Here is a 16,466-nt window from a genome sequence, read left to right on the forward strand (position 1 = left end):
TTTCACCATAGCAATGTTTTGTTGCTCAGTAAAGAGAAACCCTGTGACCCTGAGTGAAGAAAAAAAATTAAAAAAGAACAGAAATGCTAATTTGCAAGCTGCTACCAAGCCATTTTTGATTGCACAACATTCCCTGTGACCAGAACAGTTGGCGCATGGCTGTGACTTTTGCCCAAGCCCTCGCCTTCCAAGCGAGGTCCCATTTCAGCAATGAAAAAAATAATGACAAAAGCTTCACACCTGGAAGGCGGCTGTTGCCGAGCTCTGCATCCTGCCACCAGCACCGGCAGGACAGCAGGGTTAGCTAAATACGAGCTCAGCTGCGTGGCTGACTCACTGCTTGTTCCTGGAACTGTCTGAAGGAGGAAAGGATGCTGTGGGTAGGCTCTGTATCATCTGGGTTAGGGCCGGTAGCAGATGGGCCTCAAACTCATACTTCCACGTGGGTTTAAAATAGAACAGCACCCACAATCAGCTGAATGAGGAAATGTGCAAAATGCCTGTCACAAGAAGAAGTTTGCTGCTGGACTGCAAAGCCCCTATATAGATGTACGGTAACTCACAGGCCTGCAATGTTCGATCTCCTGTAGCCAAGCCTGGGAGCATATGGGGTAATCTGGTTTGACTCTGACTCCAAGCAAGATTCCACCCCGGGGCTCTTTGTCACCATCAGGGCATCTGGAATCGTTACACAAGTTCAGGCTGAGCTCTTAAGCTGAATCAGCAGCACCAGCCGCTTCCCAGTCAGGTCTGTGTCTGTGAATCAAAGAATCTGGGACAGAGGCAAAAACTGGGGTGGATCTGTCCTGTTGCCTAGCAGCCGACACTCTTGGAAGGTGTCAAAGTCCCTGGGAAAGAGGAGGAGGGCCAGCTTCCCACAAAGAATGCTGGGATCTTTCATAAAAGAAGTTGGGCTCCAAAGCAGGGCAATCTCTTGAGTTCCTCTTCTCCTAAAGAGGTGCCTTGCAGTCACACCTGAAGCCTAGAGGCATTTTCTTTCCAGAGAGGGAAAGGAGTTTGAGGGCTCACCGTGGCTCGTGGTAATGCCTGATCTTTTTCTTTCGCAGAAAAACACACACACCCTGCAACACTTGTTGGACTGAACTTGGTGATGAGACAATCAGGCAGGCATAGACCAGGCTTCCTGGTGCCTTCCAGTTAAGTTGTAATACAACTCCCATCCTCAATGGGTCTTCTCCTGGCTACTCCATCTAAGGGTAGTTGGAGCTATAATACAACCCTCTGGAAGGGACCATATGTGGGAAGTGAAACCATTTTCAGTGTTCTTCTAAGAGCCATTGCCAACTTTCGGCCTCATGCTCTCCTGGGCATAGGTGAGCCTGGAGCCTTCCAGATATCCCAAGCTACAAGTTCCATCAAGCTTTTTCTCCCCCAGCTGCTAAGTAAGCATATGACTGGGAAGCAAGCCAACTGTTTCTTCACAACAAACACACAGCAAGGATGAATGATCAACATATTGGTCTGGCCGGCTTTCACCAGAACACTGGAACAGGGTAAAACATGATGCAATATGCAGACACTTAGGCTACTGTGAAAAGACAGTGAGGGGTCAATGACTTATGGGTTAAACCCATCCATGCTTGCTTTACAATGTAATCCTACCCCATGTTTCCTTATATTCAGTTGGGCTTATTCTCATGTCAGTGTATGCGGTTTCATCTTTAATTCGTCGTCATCGTCGTTGTTGTTGTTGTTGTTGTTGTTGTTTATCTCCACAGGAAAGGGCGCCATTTGGATTTTCCACCACAGACCCCAAAATGCCCTCTTTTGTCTCAGCAAAGTAGCTTAAATAGTGTTTATGCTTGATCTTAGCCATTGGGGTCCAGCAGAGCATCAGTCACTGCTAAACGCCTTTTAAATAATAAAAACTGCTTTATCACAGTGGTTTTTGCTGTGGAAAGCATCGCTCTGAAATGTGGGTTAAAGACAAAAGATCGTGCCATTGCCTGCAAATTGAGGTTGCAACACCCTGCCTGTCGGCTCCAGAAAATGATTGGGTTTCTGCCTAGCCATCTATGTGGAAAATGCATCCCATAATGTTTAACAAATGGATTCCAAATCCTGTAAGCGCAGAAACGTTGGAGTTGGAAAAGCTCGCTAAGGTCGTTTAGATCAGTTCTCTCACCATGAGAAATTTTTCCCTTGTTTTGTCTACTTCTAATCATTTCAAGCGACATTGTTCCTTCAAAAAGGTTAAATGCAAGTGATCTCACAACCCTGCTCTTCTGAGAAGCAGCTCCAACTCCAGCGGGGTCCAAGAGAAATTCTTCTCCTGACGTTAATCCAAAATGGATTAGAAATGTCCCAGAAAATTCAGAGATACAGTACCTGTGTCATATAAAGGGAAATACGTTCAACACATGCCAGCTATAGATTAGAGTCTTTCTGCCTTTATCGAAAGCTAGGATGAAGGAGAGGCTTTGTTTTGAGTCAAAATCTGTGTGTCTGAGTGAATGTAGTAGGGACTATGTGCAAACAAACAGCAAAGAAGTGGGAGTTTGGTTTCACTCGCACTGGTGCTATAATTGTGCACTTGCCTTGCTCATGATTCAGGAGGACTTCGAATTACAATGGGCAAAAGCAATTACACCAGGATACCTATCAGAATCCGGCCAACTCAAAGAGAATGCAAGTCATCAATGTTCTTAAAAGAGAATGCAAACAGGAAAGGGGTGGCTATGTTATCATGAGACGGCTATGTTAGCATGGTCCCTCTGTGCCACTAAAGAGACAACACTTTTGAGAATCCAGTGTAGGAAAGAAATCAATAGTGGACATTCTTTCTGTGAAAAGAGGTCAATGAGGGGGTGCCCTTTTCTGCCGCTCCTGACAGAAAGCATTTCAAGGACATCAAAACCCTTTTCTGGTCACAGGTTCAACTCAGAAAATAGATGTTTCAGTCTCACAGATGTGTGGCTTCACAGGACCAAAAGAGTGTCTTCTGTATATCCCCTTTTGTTTCATTTAATAACATCTGGATATGATCATGGCCTGTGGCAAAGAAGTATAAAGGTGACTGCCTTACCCCCCCCCTCCTTTTCAGGAAAAACAAGCCTCCTAAGGCCTTTGGATTAATGCTTAATAGCGTTGATTGTGTGCATCACCCTTTGAATCTCCTAACATTAGGGTTAAAGCCCACACAGTACAGAGACATTGATAAGAAACACTCTTCACACGTGGGCCGCTGTATACCACAGCAATGTTAGATACAGAGTTGTTCGACCCATTCTATAGACTGAACTACCACCATCACCTGGAGAGACTCTCCTGGGAATATTCTCTACTGGACATTTCTGGTGGCCATAGGGAGAAAACACCTATTACCTCACGAGGTGGTGGATGCTCCAACTCTGGAGGCATTAAAAAGAAGCTTAGACAACCACCTGGCAGATATCCTCTGATTTGTATCCCTGTATTGAGCAGGGGCTTGGACTTAATGACTTTACAGACCCCTTCCAACTTCATGTTTCTATGATTTTATGAAGGTGTTGTGAGAGAGGCAGACTAGGTGTTGCTCACCCAGTATCAAAATGGGGACAGCAGGCTAAGAAGAATCTCCACCTTCTCTCCTGTGGTGTGTTTCACTGTAATTCTGTTTTTTTAAAAAATCTGTATGTAGAATATAAATTAGCAACTGCAAATGACACAAAAACTTGTGTTCTCATTTGTCCTCTCTTTTTGTCTATACATTTTCTCTTTTTTGGTGATGCTTAAGTGGCCACCTTATTTCTGAGAACACAGGCACCTATTCCGTTGTCACAATCTACTGGGAATTCAAAGAACACTAGTGTTGCTAATTTGGCCTGCAAAGACGGAAAAGGGGGGATTTTTATGAGCCCAGCAAGCCAACATAAAGAGGTGATGGGCTATATTTAGCTCAAAGGTCCATAAAATGTACAGCCTTTTTTTAAAAAGGCAAATTCCAGGTGAGAGATTAAAGCTGCCTTTAAGACAGTAGGTGCCCCCCCCCCGCTCCAGTATTAATTGAGCATAAATCCTGGGCTTCTGGGGCTAATTGTCTATGATCTAACACAAAACGCGAAAGCTTGAGCTCAAAGAACACAAATATAATCTCTTGCTTTATTTTGCAAAGGCTCATTAGCACAGAGGCAGAGTGTAAATATTTACAAGCAACAGCCTCACATTCCTGCCTCCCTCCCTCCTTCCTCCTAATGACTATTTAAAGCAGGTCAGGACCTTGCAGAAAATCAGATGCTCTGCCTGAACTGTGTTGTGTGGGGGACGGAGGAGGGGAGGGGGACGGGACAAGTAAATAGTACCAAAAATAAAACAAAGTGCAACGTTCAGTGCATAATCCCAGCTCAGGAGCAAATCATGCTGGGCCTTTGGCAAACAAATTTCAGAACATATGAAAGCCATACAAATCATTCTAGTCCTTTGGGTTAATTTGAAAGCAAAGAGTAGGACTTTTTAAGATGTAACTAATTACTGGGATGTACAGTTATAGTTATTTTTTTCATACAGTATTGTCTTTCTAAGCTCAAAGACTGTTTTTCCTCTGTGAAGGCTGAATGTGGATGATCCCATCCACACTGTTGGATGAGGTGAGACCTTCTATGGTGCTCTTCCAGTTACAATCCTGCACAGTGTAATGGGCTCAACATGATGATCAGAACTCCCTTCCTCCTCTGCAGAATTTCTCATGAAAATAAAGTTGAAAACGAAGTTTAACAGGATATTTGACCTCAGGATTAAATTAGGCCACCTTGTTCTACACAGTGTTACGAAACCTAAACATCTTTCCTGTCTGATGCGGTGTGTTAAAAGGGACTTTTTGTTCCCTTACCACCAAATTCTTCCTTTACGTCAGTATCTCAACTTTCTTTTCCTTTTTGCATTTTACAAGAGGTTATAACTTTGAACTGATGGAGAAAAACGATAATACTTTTATCTGGTTCTAAAACGCCGTTATTTGGAACTCACGAACTGTCTCATGTTTGACTGTGTGGGTCAGTAGGACTTCCAGGGCCTAATTATTATTTACGTGCTTCCTCTCACTTTTAGGCTGCCTTTCTCCAAATGATGAATGACAGGACTCAAGGAGGATCACAATCTTAAAGACACCTCAATCTCAACCCCATGCAGCATAATTTCTCTTCGGAAACTCCTCATGGGATACTAATTCCAGTAAAGACAGAAAGCAAAATGCCTGGGAGCAATGCAAATGTGCTATGTTGTTTTAAATATGTTTTAGTATTGATTCTATTTGCCGTTTTCAATATAACACATGTATTATTCTTTTTAATAATTTGTATACTTTACATTTTTAGCTTTTAAATATTGTCTTTTTAATGATGCAAGCCACCTTTTAAGGAGAAAGGTGGTATAAACGTATTTTAAATAAATGAGCACACACAGCGGCTGGGAATGTTGCTCATTTCTATTTCAGAGCAAACTTTGCTAATTTGCCCCTCCCCCCACACATATAATTTGAGCTTGAAATTCTCTATGAAAATGCTCCAGCAAGCAGATAATGCTTTTAAGAGCAAACTCAAGACCTGGCTCTTTAGGCAGGCCTTCCCTCCTGTCAATACCTAATTTATTTATTGCCATTTTCAGTTGTATTAATGCTGTTGTTTTGTTTTATGTGGTTATTTGGATTGTTGTTAGCTGCCCAGAGTAGACTTCGATCTAAATGAGTGGGGTGTAAATTTAATTAATTAATTAATTAATTTGCTTTTTCCTGGATAGCTGAATGAAAGATACCCCTGCCTACCCTATGGTAATCTCAGAGAGACATTAAGGGGGGGAGGGAAATAAACACAACAGCCTTTGCAGTATATGACAGCAGCATCTTTTTTTTTTCTCCACCTAAGAAATAACAGCATGCCTTGCTTTATAACATGGATAGGTAGGAATTCCAGATGTTTGGGACTACGTCCCCTCCCATTCTGCCCACCGGTTAAAGTCTGAAGGGCAATCACTGGGTGGCCTATGTTCTGATGTACCACTCCCTACCCAGGTATCTTCAAAAGTTTTTTGGGGGGGCACAAAAAAGGATACCTCTAGCTACTCAGATCAGCTGGAAACTATACAAGAAAGGCAGGAAAAATGAAGTTGCTGCCAAAGTGTCATGGAACTGCACATGACTAATTTGTCTGGTCCAGCTCCTGCAGTGGTCTATCTATACCTATTTCAACAAAATACAGTAACTAAAATTATATACTTTTTGTTTGTCTGTGCATTCTTTTATTATTTTAGTTTGTGTGTTTGCTTAATTTTGTAAACCTCCCTGAGTAGTCGGGCAGTCTAGAAGCTCAATAAGCTCAATAAAGTCTAGAAGCTCAACAAACAAACAAACAAACAAACAAACAAACAAACAAACAAACATGCATACATGCATACATGCATACATGCATACATGCATACATGCATACATACATACATACATACATACATACATACATACATACATACATACATACATACATACATACATACATACATACATACATACATACATACATACATACATGCATTATGACGCTTGAAGCTAAAGGAGTTTAATGCAGTTATCTCGGTTGCTCTCCCACCTCTGCCCTACCTCATTGCGACACATTTATTTTGCCATGCATTCTTGAGTGTGAGCCACTGAGGAGAAAAAACGATCTTATGTCTGCCAACTAAGTTCTTTTCTGTTATTGCTTTACAACAGTCCTATAGTGTGCTAGATCTGCCATGGTATGCCTGGAAATTATCAGTCTGCCTGTCATCTATTGACACCAGTGGTTCCCAACCTTGCGTCCCCAGCTGTTATTACACTGCAACTCCCAGAAATCCAGACCAGCACGGCTAGTTATTGGTGAAGGCTTCTGAGTGTTTTAGTCAAAGAACATCTGGGGACCCAAAGTTGGGAACCACTGATCTACCCCAAGGCTAGGGAACTAGCAATCCTCCCAATCTTGATGTGGTCAATGGTAAGGTGGAATGGAAGTTGTACCACATTAACATCAAAAGCAACACAGAGAGAGAGAGAGAGAGAGAGAGAGACCAAAATATTCAGCACAATTCTCATTATTTGAGGCCCTCCAGAGAAACTGGAATACATCCTCTGCTGGATAGCTCAGTGGTTTAGGTCTCTGGAGCCAAAGCTTGGGAGTTTGATTCCCTGCTGTATGTCCTTGAGAAGCCCTGGATATGATGATCCATAAAGTCTCTTCCAGCTCTGCAGTTCTAAGATGATGATGAAGATGATGATCTATGGATATCTCTATAGTTTGCACACATTATGCCTAGCGTAGGCAAATTGCTCATGTCATAGACCAGGGTTTGAGGCTGTTTTCCACTTGCCCAGAGAGGTTACTAAGACCTCCTTCAAAAAGCCGAAGCCCCTCTATTCAGACAAATGGTCTCCGCCCTGACTTGCTTGAGGCAATAGGTTCTTTTGGATTCGAGAAACACAAAGCACACCAGTGAGAGAAAGTTGCAAAACTTTATTTAAAAGAAAAGAGAGGCAAATCAGGGAAGAAGGCATAAATACATATAATAACAGTGATATAATACGAAAATAATGGTGTGAAAAGGACTTGGTAAAAAGGAACAACAAAATACAACAAAGAATAGAGCAGAAGCAAAATAAGAGACATATATGCTGAACCCTGGGAAACAGCAGCAAGTTGTTCCCTCCAAGCACCTGGACAGCATCTGCCAGAAAGGGCCTGTACTGGACTCTGAATAAAGATTTCAGAGTCCTTTTATATCTTTATGGGGGTTAGCACATGCACTCCACCAAAACCACAATACATTCCTTCTTACTTACCAAAATGACAGAAATGGTGCAATAACAAGAAAGTACCTTACTTACTGGCAAAATGATAACACATTTCTGCAAAGCATGTGATTAAAGAGCAAAGTGGTATCACTTTAGTTTCCCAACTCCAGACGTCCAAAGTTACCTGCCTTGGCTTGGACAACAGAGATAAACACATGCCTTTTCCGGACAATCATCTGTCACGTCAGGCAACGGGCATGATAAGAAAAGCAGTGCTGTGAATAGTTTAATTTTCTAGAAGTGATTTAGGCTTTAGGATGCCCAATAAAGGCCTCAGCAAGAATGGAAGCCCATGAATACATGCTTGGGCACAGAGGAAACATTGCTACACCCCACTCCTCCATATAACAAAAGACTTCCACAAAGGTACTACATGCTTACACAACAGCAAGCTGAGAAACTGAGCAGAACTATACTGGTGGATCATTCCATTCTGCCAGCATTCAACACAACTCTCCATCCCTGTCTGTTAAGGCCAAACAAACTAGCATCCAAGTTTTGTTCTTACTTCAGGGCTACTTCTCTATGTGAGTAGTTGTTCACCTTTCACTTATACTTCATAAAATAAGACACAGAGACACAACCAGAGCATTGGAGTGGGGTGAGTCTACCACAAGTCCTAAAACTCTTTAATGAGCTGGCTGTTGTGGGTTTTTCAGGCTCTTTGGCCGTGTTCTGAAGGTTGTTCTTCCTGACGTTTCACCAGTCTCTGTGGCCGGCATCTTCCCATGCTGGCTGGGATTCTGGAAGTCACAGTCCAAAAACATTTAACAAATGGAGTTTCAGAGTTATAATTTGTAGCATTTTCATATTTAAAAGACGCTAGACTCAGTAGCCCTACCTTTAAGATTCTTACCGCATGAAATGAAGCGAACAACATATTATGATCCTCCAAGTCTGTGCTCAGATGCACCAGTGGACTGCCGTGTGCATCGGACAACACAGCTCCACAGTGGATACAGCCAGCGATCTGTGCCTTGGCCAGCAAACAGGCCAAACATGCTGTGGATTTCCTATAGTGGATTTCCTATATATCCCTGCTGATATATGAACAGCCATGTTATATTGAGAGATTCAGAAGAACACAACTAAAATGTCCATATATAGCCCACACTAATGTCTGGGGCAATCCCAAAAATTGCCTAGAAAGCACAGGTGCTTCCCTGAAAAGGCAGGAGACTGGGAGGTATATATTAATCCACTCTAACAATAGCAAGGAAGAGCCTGCTAATTGTTGTGGGAACTGAGTGAGGATAGATGGGGAGATATATGGTAAGACAGAATGATGGATGTTCTGTATGAGTGCACATGGGAGGAAGAAGGACAGGGATCGTGTATGAACTGCACCTTTAACATTTATAGACGAGGGGAAAGGTAATGCTCTGGGTACAGAAAGAATGAGAAACCGAAGTAATGATGTCATGCTTAAGTAATAGTCTGCAGTGATCCAGAAACATCATAGACAGCCACTGGAAGCAGGTACCAAGTGAAAACAGATACAGTTTTATAGCCGTCGGTCCTTCTTTACACACAGAAACTGAGGTTAAAGATTAACAAGGGCAAAGAGAACAGCAAAAGTTATTCTGTGGGGCAAACAGCTGAGACACAATTTGCACACATCACAGGAAAAAAATGGCTTATTCAGCTCTCTCACTACCTGAATGAGTTGACTGTGTGAAGTACACCTGCAAGAGGAGATTTTCTGAATAAGATAACATTTTCAAGGTGGAGTCTTGGAATATTAAAACTCACAGGTCTCACTTTCTCCTGCCTGCTCTCTCTGGCACTCCACACACTCACATGCACACATCCCTTCCATGAATGTGTTTTGGAAGGAACATTTTACCTACTTGTGACGTCAGCAGCTACCAAAAAAAAAAAAAAGGAAAAAAGAGCCCCAGGTAAAGTCAGTGGAAATTCTATCCACCAACTATGCACCTGGTGTTTTGACATTGCCCAGCAGAGCTTAAGGTTTCAAGGGCGACGTGTGTGAATCTTCCATAAAACTTCTCAATCTTAGATATGGTATGAGTACAACCGGCTTCCCCCACTCGCACAGACACATCCTGTTAAAAAGAGAGAAAGGTTGTTATGAGTTTGTTTGTTTGTAAAGAAACAAAGAGAGGCACACTCTGATAAGAGGGTAGCCGTCCCCAACCTGGTGTGATCCAGAGGCGAATCCTCCAACTAGGAGATCTGTGTTGCCTGGAGGGTTCTGGGAGTTGCACTCTAACATGTCTGGTAGGCTTTAAATTGAAGAGACTGCTCTAACCATTTGAATACCAGCTAATGTCTGCTCAAAAAAAGAAAATTTACACATGCTTAGTGCCACCCTCCTGCTTTCTTTACATCACATTTTCCAGGGCTAAACCATGGCTCTCAAAACCACCTGTGAGGCTGGCTGCACCATAGACGGCATAGGATTCGACTGCTACTCCTGTTAACAGCGTAGTGTGTTTTTATGATCTAGGTGAAAATAATTCCATTGTGATGCAATGGTAAGAATGCTGGGCTGGGACCTAGGGAATCCTGGTTCGAGTCCTCAGCGAGCTCTAAAACTCAGGAGGTAGCCCAGACCAGCCCTTCTCTCTCTACCTCCTTGGGGTGATGAGCATTGTATACGGTGGCATAATGTGTGTGTGTGTGGGGGGTGGGCTCCAGGGGCAGTTCACCCTGGATGAAAAATTCTTAGGGGGTCTGTGGGTCACCCTGTCTGGTGCACTTCCTCAACCTCTCCTTGTACTACTTTTCCCCCTCCGGGCAGTGCAAAGTGGCTGGGATGCCAGGCCCCCTGCCCCTGCCCCAGCGATGACCTTGAGGCCACTTCATGGCACTAACCCAGGGCCTTCTCCCACCCCACCCCCGTGCCCCACCCATGTGTTGCGTCACAGTGCCAGCACACGACCAGCACTCCATGTTACCTGCCTTGCCCCAGATGCCGGCGACCCACGCTATGGCACTGATTATACAGGAGCTCACCAGAGGAAAAGCTGGATAGGAATGTACAATATAAATACATTGAACACCTCCAGCACTTTCACAGATCAGATGCTTCCCTCATTTCCCAGTTTTACCGTCATGAGCACAACCTACCCTTTTCCTGACACTTGTGGTATTTCAAGGTGTAGGGTTAAATACAAAGTAAGCTCCAACTCTTTGTACTTATGTTGTATTAAAACAAGTGTCCTTTCTTGCTATTGCCCTCCTTTCCTTTTTTTTTTTAAAAAGAGTACACTCCAAAACCAGCATGCCATGATATGAAATTAATGGAAATCTCAGTCTAATTTCCAGATGTTGAAGGTACCCATATTATGGCCCTCAACCTGCCTTTCTCCACCCAGAATGTGCCACCCCCAAGATGGAAACCACACCTACGACACTTTCCCTAAGTCTGGGTTTGCCCTTTAATCTGTAGTAGAGACGCCCTTCCCTGGAATACCTCCATTACCAAGGCCAGGGAAACAAGCCGTGTTCCTTTTCCATCGCTGCTTCAATGTTACTGCAGCTAAGGGTTAAAATTTATACTACCCCCTTTTAAAAAAAAACTGGTGAAGCACACATAGCTGATCTTATTTTGATGATACAACCTTGATTATGTGTCCCAGTGCTGGTGAGCAGTACACGGGATTTAGTACTTGCGGCTGCTAATTTTCAAAAATAATAGACAAGGTTTAAAAACAAAAAACATGTTTTTTTAAAAAAAATACCAAAAGAATACAAAGGTTCAATATTACAAGCTGTTACATTTTTAAATCTCTTTTATTTTACTTCTTACAGCTTCAGCAAAGTTTTATACAAATCTGTACTACATATGTATGGATGTTTGCATTTACACAAATTCCATGAAAGCATGGAATCCTCTGTTTCTGGAGCTTCTTCACAAAAACAGACCTTTCTCACTACCACACTTAACGGTACCCCTCAGCTCTCGCACTTAGACTCAGGCCCTATATAATCCAACACAAAACTCGTTCTCATCAAACTGACTGCTTTTGACAAAGCTGACTTAAAACTGAACTGAACTGCCTTTCACACATACACACTAGTTTCAAGAGACTCTCCTGGCCCACATGCAGCTTACCTCTCCCAGTCAAAACCCAGCCACTCATCATGCATGCCAATACATATAAGATACCAACGATGTGGAATTGCCACGGGGCATGCTGTCCCTTCGCAGGCCTGACCAGCACTGGCAGTGGTCTTATTTCAGCATTAGGTTAAAGCCTAGCTGGTCATCCATGTGCTGGGTGGTGGAGAGAGCCCAGTGAGAACATGATTTGGGATTTGGCCCACTCGATTGCCGGTTGTATTTCAGTTAGTGAGCTGTTTTTAAAACTGCCAAACTTATTTTGTGGTGTTTCAAAGTGATTTCACCAGTTCTACCTTGCCCTAAGATCTTCTGACGGGTAGAGAGGTTAGGGTGTTCAGTCCCCAAAAGCTGTGATCCAAAGCTCCTGGGAGTTGTCTGGAGAAATATAAAATATGAGGAAAGCATTCCTGAAAACATGGAGAACATGAATGTGACACCAAAATTAGATGTATTTACAAAAGAAAGAATCTCCTGTAAAATCAAATATTCATTTCTTCTCTTCCCTGGTTGGCACTACCAGGAAAGAGTCAGTGAAACTAGGAAACCAGTTTTGCTCTGGCATCTACCATTTAACATTTTCTTTTGGAACAAGGAATCTGCCAACTTCTATTTCCAGACAATTCCTTTTTAGTAATCTCTCTCCCATTTCTAAGTCACGGCTGGGCCCAGCATTTGAATGCAGAACTCTGAAATCTATTTATTCATTGGAGTGGGATCACGGTCTGGCTTGCCAAGTTTCCAGAGAAGTACCGGTAACTGTATTGGTCTGTCTCAAAATGTGAGGAAGAGGATTTTGAAGCATAAAAATTCATGCTGAAACAAATCTGTTAGTCCCTAAGGTCCCACAACATTTTGTCCTCCACTTTTCTTTTTCTTGCCTCGTCCCATTTTTATCCCTTCTTCCTTTAGTTTTGTCATACTAAGTCACAGGCCCATGTTCCTTGATGTCCTTTGGTAGATTACATAATTTCTCACCAACTGCTCTGGCATCAGTAGTCTCCTCACTACAAGTTTTGCTTAAAATTAGAATCTAAAGGTTCAGAATTCCAAGGAACCCCTCCCCCCAAAAAACATACTGTTGTCCAATAGGGAAAAAAGAGAGGCCCACTTGATGCCATATATCTCGGAGGGAACAGCATCCCTACCATCCACTTATATCGTCGTCGTCATTTAGTCGTGTCTGACTCTTCGTGACCCCATGGACCAGAGCACACCAGGCCCTCCTATCTTCCACTGCCTCCCGGAGTTCTGTCAATTTCATGTTGGTTGCTTCGCAGACACTGTCCAGCCATCTCATCCTCGGTCGTCCCCTTCTCCTCTTGCCGTCACACTTTCCTAACATCAAGGTCTTTTCCAGGGAGTCTTCTCTTCTCATGAGATGGCCAAAGTACTGGAGCGTCAGCTTCAGGATCTGTCCTTCCAGTGAGCACTCAGGGTTGATTTCCTTTAGAATTGATAGGTTTGTCCTCCTTGCAGTCCAGGGGACTCTCAAGAGCCTCCTCCAGCACCACAGTTCAAAGGCATCAATTCTTCGGCAGTCTGCTTTCTTCATGGTCCAGCTCTCACTTCCATACATCACTACAGGAAAAAACATAGCTTTGACTATTCGGACCTTTGTCGGCAAGGTGATGTCTCTGCTTTTTAAGATGCTGTCAAGGTTTGTCATCGCTTTCCTCCCAAGAAGCAGGCATCTTTTAATTTCATGGCTGCTGTCACCATTTGCAGTGATCATGGAGCCCAAGAAAGTAAAATCTGTCACTGCCTCCATATCTTCCCCTTCTATTTGCCAGGAGGTGATGGGGCCAGTGGCCATGATCTTAGTTTTTTTAATGTTGAGTTTCAGGCCATTTTTTGCACTCTCCTCTTTCACCCTCATTACAAGGTTCTTTAATTCCTCCTCACTTTCTGCCATCAGAGTGGTATCATCTGCATATCTGAGATTGTTGATATTTCTTCCGGCAATCTTAATTCCGGTTTGGGATTCCTCCAGTCCAGCCTTCCGCATGATGTATTCTGCTCCACTTATATATGCACCCTTTAATCAGCTCCTGGCTTTTACCTGGAAAAATCAACTCTTGCTCTGCCTACATTCAGTTGTAAGTTACCTGGGTTCAATTTCTGCATCAATCTGGAATTTTTTAAAAAATACATAGTAACCTATATCTTTTTTTAAAAAAACATACTGAACATTCCCTCAAAACACATACTATAATGTGGTGTTTTCAAGCAGAGAACTGTGGTGCAAATTTTGGAAATGACATAATCTGAAAGAAAAACCTGTTCCAATCCAAACATTAGTCTGGGAAATGAGAACAAGTCCTATTGTCTTAAAAATGTAGAGCAAACAGTCGTCTGAAATTAGGGCCTTTTGAGGAGTCTAATGGGCCAGAGATGCACTTGAAGGCCTAGCTAGAATCTTACGTGAGGTTTGGGTGCTTAAGTGCTGGCATACATTTTATATCAGGGAGAAGAGATTCCAAATATTTTCTCTGTTAAATCATACAAGGGACCCCCTCCATTTGTGTTGCTTTTTTCTTTTTTTTCTTTTCTTTTCTTTTCTTTTTCTTTTTTCTTTTCTTTTCTTTTCTTTTTTGAGGTAATGGCAGTAATTTAGACTACGCTGTGCTTAAACCAGCTATGTGTTTCAACTTTTAAGAGGAAAAAGCCACGGTGGGACCTTCTGAATCTACTAGCATCCTAGAGCAGTGGTTCCCAAACTTGGGTGCCCAAATGATCCTGGACTACATCTCCCAGAAATCCTGGCCAGCATAGTTAATGAGAAAGGCTTCTGGGAGTTTTAGCCCAAGAACATCTGGGATGTTCTTGGACCCAAGGATGGGAACCATTGTTCTAGAGAGACCACTGCATCTGTTTCAAGATGGCCTTAATTAAGTTGTATGAGTAAGTGGAGAAAAAAGTTATGGGGGGGGGAAGACAGCATGAGAACAAGAGAACAGCTATTCTTGGTGAAAAACCCCTTTCATTGGTGGTATCCCAGCAGGAGCAAAACACTGAAGCTTGAAAGACTAACCTTGTCTCCGGTTTTATGTAGATATGATGATACCGGATGTCAAGATCTCGCAGTGATCAGCTGGAAAGTATACTATAAAATTCCACAACAGAACTAGACAGCTGGAAGTTGGTTGTTTTCCTCTATTTTTAAACTTGGTCAGTGTACCATGCATTAAGTATTTGCTACTTCAAGTGTCATAAATGAATGCAAAACCTGTGCACCTAAAAACCCTCTTCAGTAACCAAACTCTAAAGTAAGAAATAATTTTACATAGATTGCAAGCTAAAATATCTCAGTCGCCACTGTTTCTTGCTACACATCTATGACAAGGTCAAATATACATACATACAAGCAAGCAAACTCCTAGTTATCCCTGTTAAAAAGCTAGAGGGGCAAGCAATAAAACCTGGCCTCAGTACTAGCCCTTTCTGTAGACAAAATGTTAAATGAAAGGTTGTTATAAAAATGATTTGGTTAAACAGGATTTATATTGTTCCCTAATTAATAATAACTTTGGGCTATTAGTGGGACTGAATTGATTCTGAGCTGCCTTGGGTCTCTCTGTTGGGGAAATGTCGGGTATAAATCAAACCCGGTTCTTCAAAAAGCCTCTCATTTATGAATGTGGAATATTGTGCTTCTGTATCCACAATCCAAAATACCAGGAAATACCTGGATATTGCTGCACAATATTGTGCCTGTATTGCCAGCAAAAGGAAAAAAGGGCAGCCTGGATGTAGATCATCTTGATGGCTTCCACTGATATTGTCAACATTCAGGATGCCTGTTGCTATGTAAAGCCTGGCATCCTTTTTCCTGTTGGCAACGTGGGCACAATATTGTGCAGCAATATCGAGCCATTTCCTGGCATTTTGAATTATATAGATACAGAAGCACAATAATCCATATTCATAAACCAAAGGTAGGTGTGTGTGTGTGTGTGTGTGTGTGTGTGTGTGTGTGTGTGTGTGTGTGTTTAAGAATTTAATTTCCTGGATTTTTAAAACAGATGTTTAAGTATACATGCAGTACACAGAAATTCCCACAGAAACTTCACTCATGTAGAATTACCCAGTGCCTGAGGATCCCAGAAGATGAGCACATGATCTGTAGTAATATGGTTCCTGGGAGAGGAGAGAAGCAAGAACAGCTTGAATATGACTGAAGTTCTTCCATCCCAAAATATTTTGTAGGACTGTTTTTGGAGTTAAATGGTGAAGGAAAGGTGTAAGTGCAACACATAAGATGGAGAAACATACGGTACATACACTTTATTCTCTTAAGTAAACTAATGTTGCCATGTCTGCTCCAGAGAATGCAGACTAGAAAGCTAGACTTACTGTATAGCTCAGTGGTTTAGGCATCTGGTTGGGAGTTCAATTCCCCACTGTGCCTCTTTGAGAGGGGCTGGACTCAATGATCCATACGGTCCCTTCCAGCTGTGCAGTTTTAAGATGATGATGATGATATCTTCCAGTCTCCAAATCCTTTCCTTGGGTTGGCAACCTGAGGAAGAAAAGCTATATCAAACCGAAAGATAAGTGTGTGTG

General features: G+C 42.5%; 2 long non-coding RNA genes across 2 annotated transcripts; both read right to left on the reverse strand.

Annotated features, from left to right (window-relative positions):
- Positions 1-3,710: 3,710 nt before the first annotated feature.
- On the reverse strand, positions 3,711-10,691 carry LOC140707522 (uncharacterized). Its single transcript, XR_012087639.2, has 2 exons — positions 8,670-10,691; positions 3,711-8,556 (listed from the first exon to the last, which is right to left on the reverse strand). It is a non-coding gene; the product is annotated as an uncharacterized LOC140707522 (long non-coding RNA).
- Positions 10,692-11,591: 900 nt separating this feature from the next.
- On the reverse strand, positions 11,592-16,452 carry LOC144587372 (uncharacterized). The gene is made up of 2 exons (XR_013542521.1): positions 16,257-16,452; positions 11,592-12,278 (listed from the first exon to the last, which is right to left on the reverse strand). It is a non-coding gene; the product is annotated as an uncharacterized LOC144587372 (long non-coding RNA).
- Positions 16,453-16,466: the final 14 nt, after the last annotated feature.

This window comes from Pogona vitticeps, chromosome 1 (genome assembly GCF_051106095.1).
Source record: "Pogona vitticeps strain Pit_001003342236 chromosome 1, PviZW2.1, whole genome shotgun sequence".
NCBI lineage: Eukaryota > Metazoa > Chordata > Lepidosauria > Squamata > Agamidae > Pogona > Pogona vitticeps.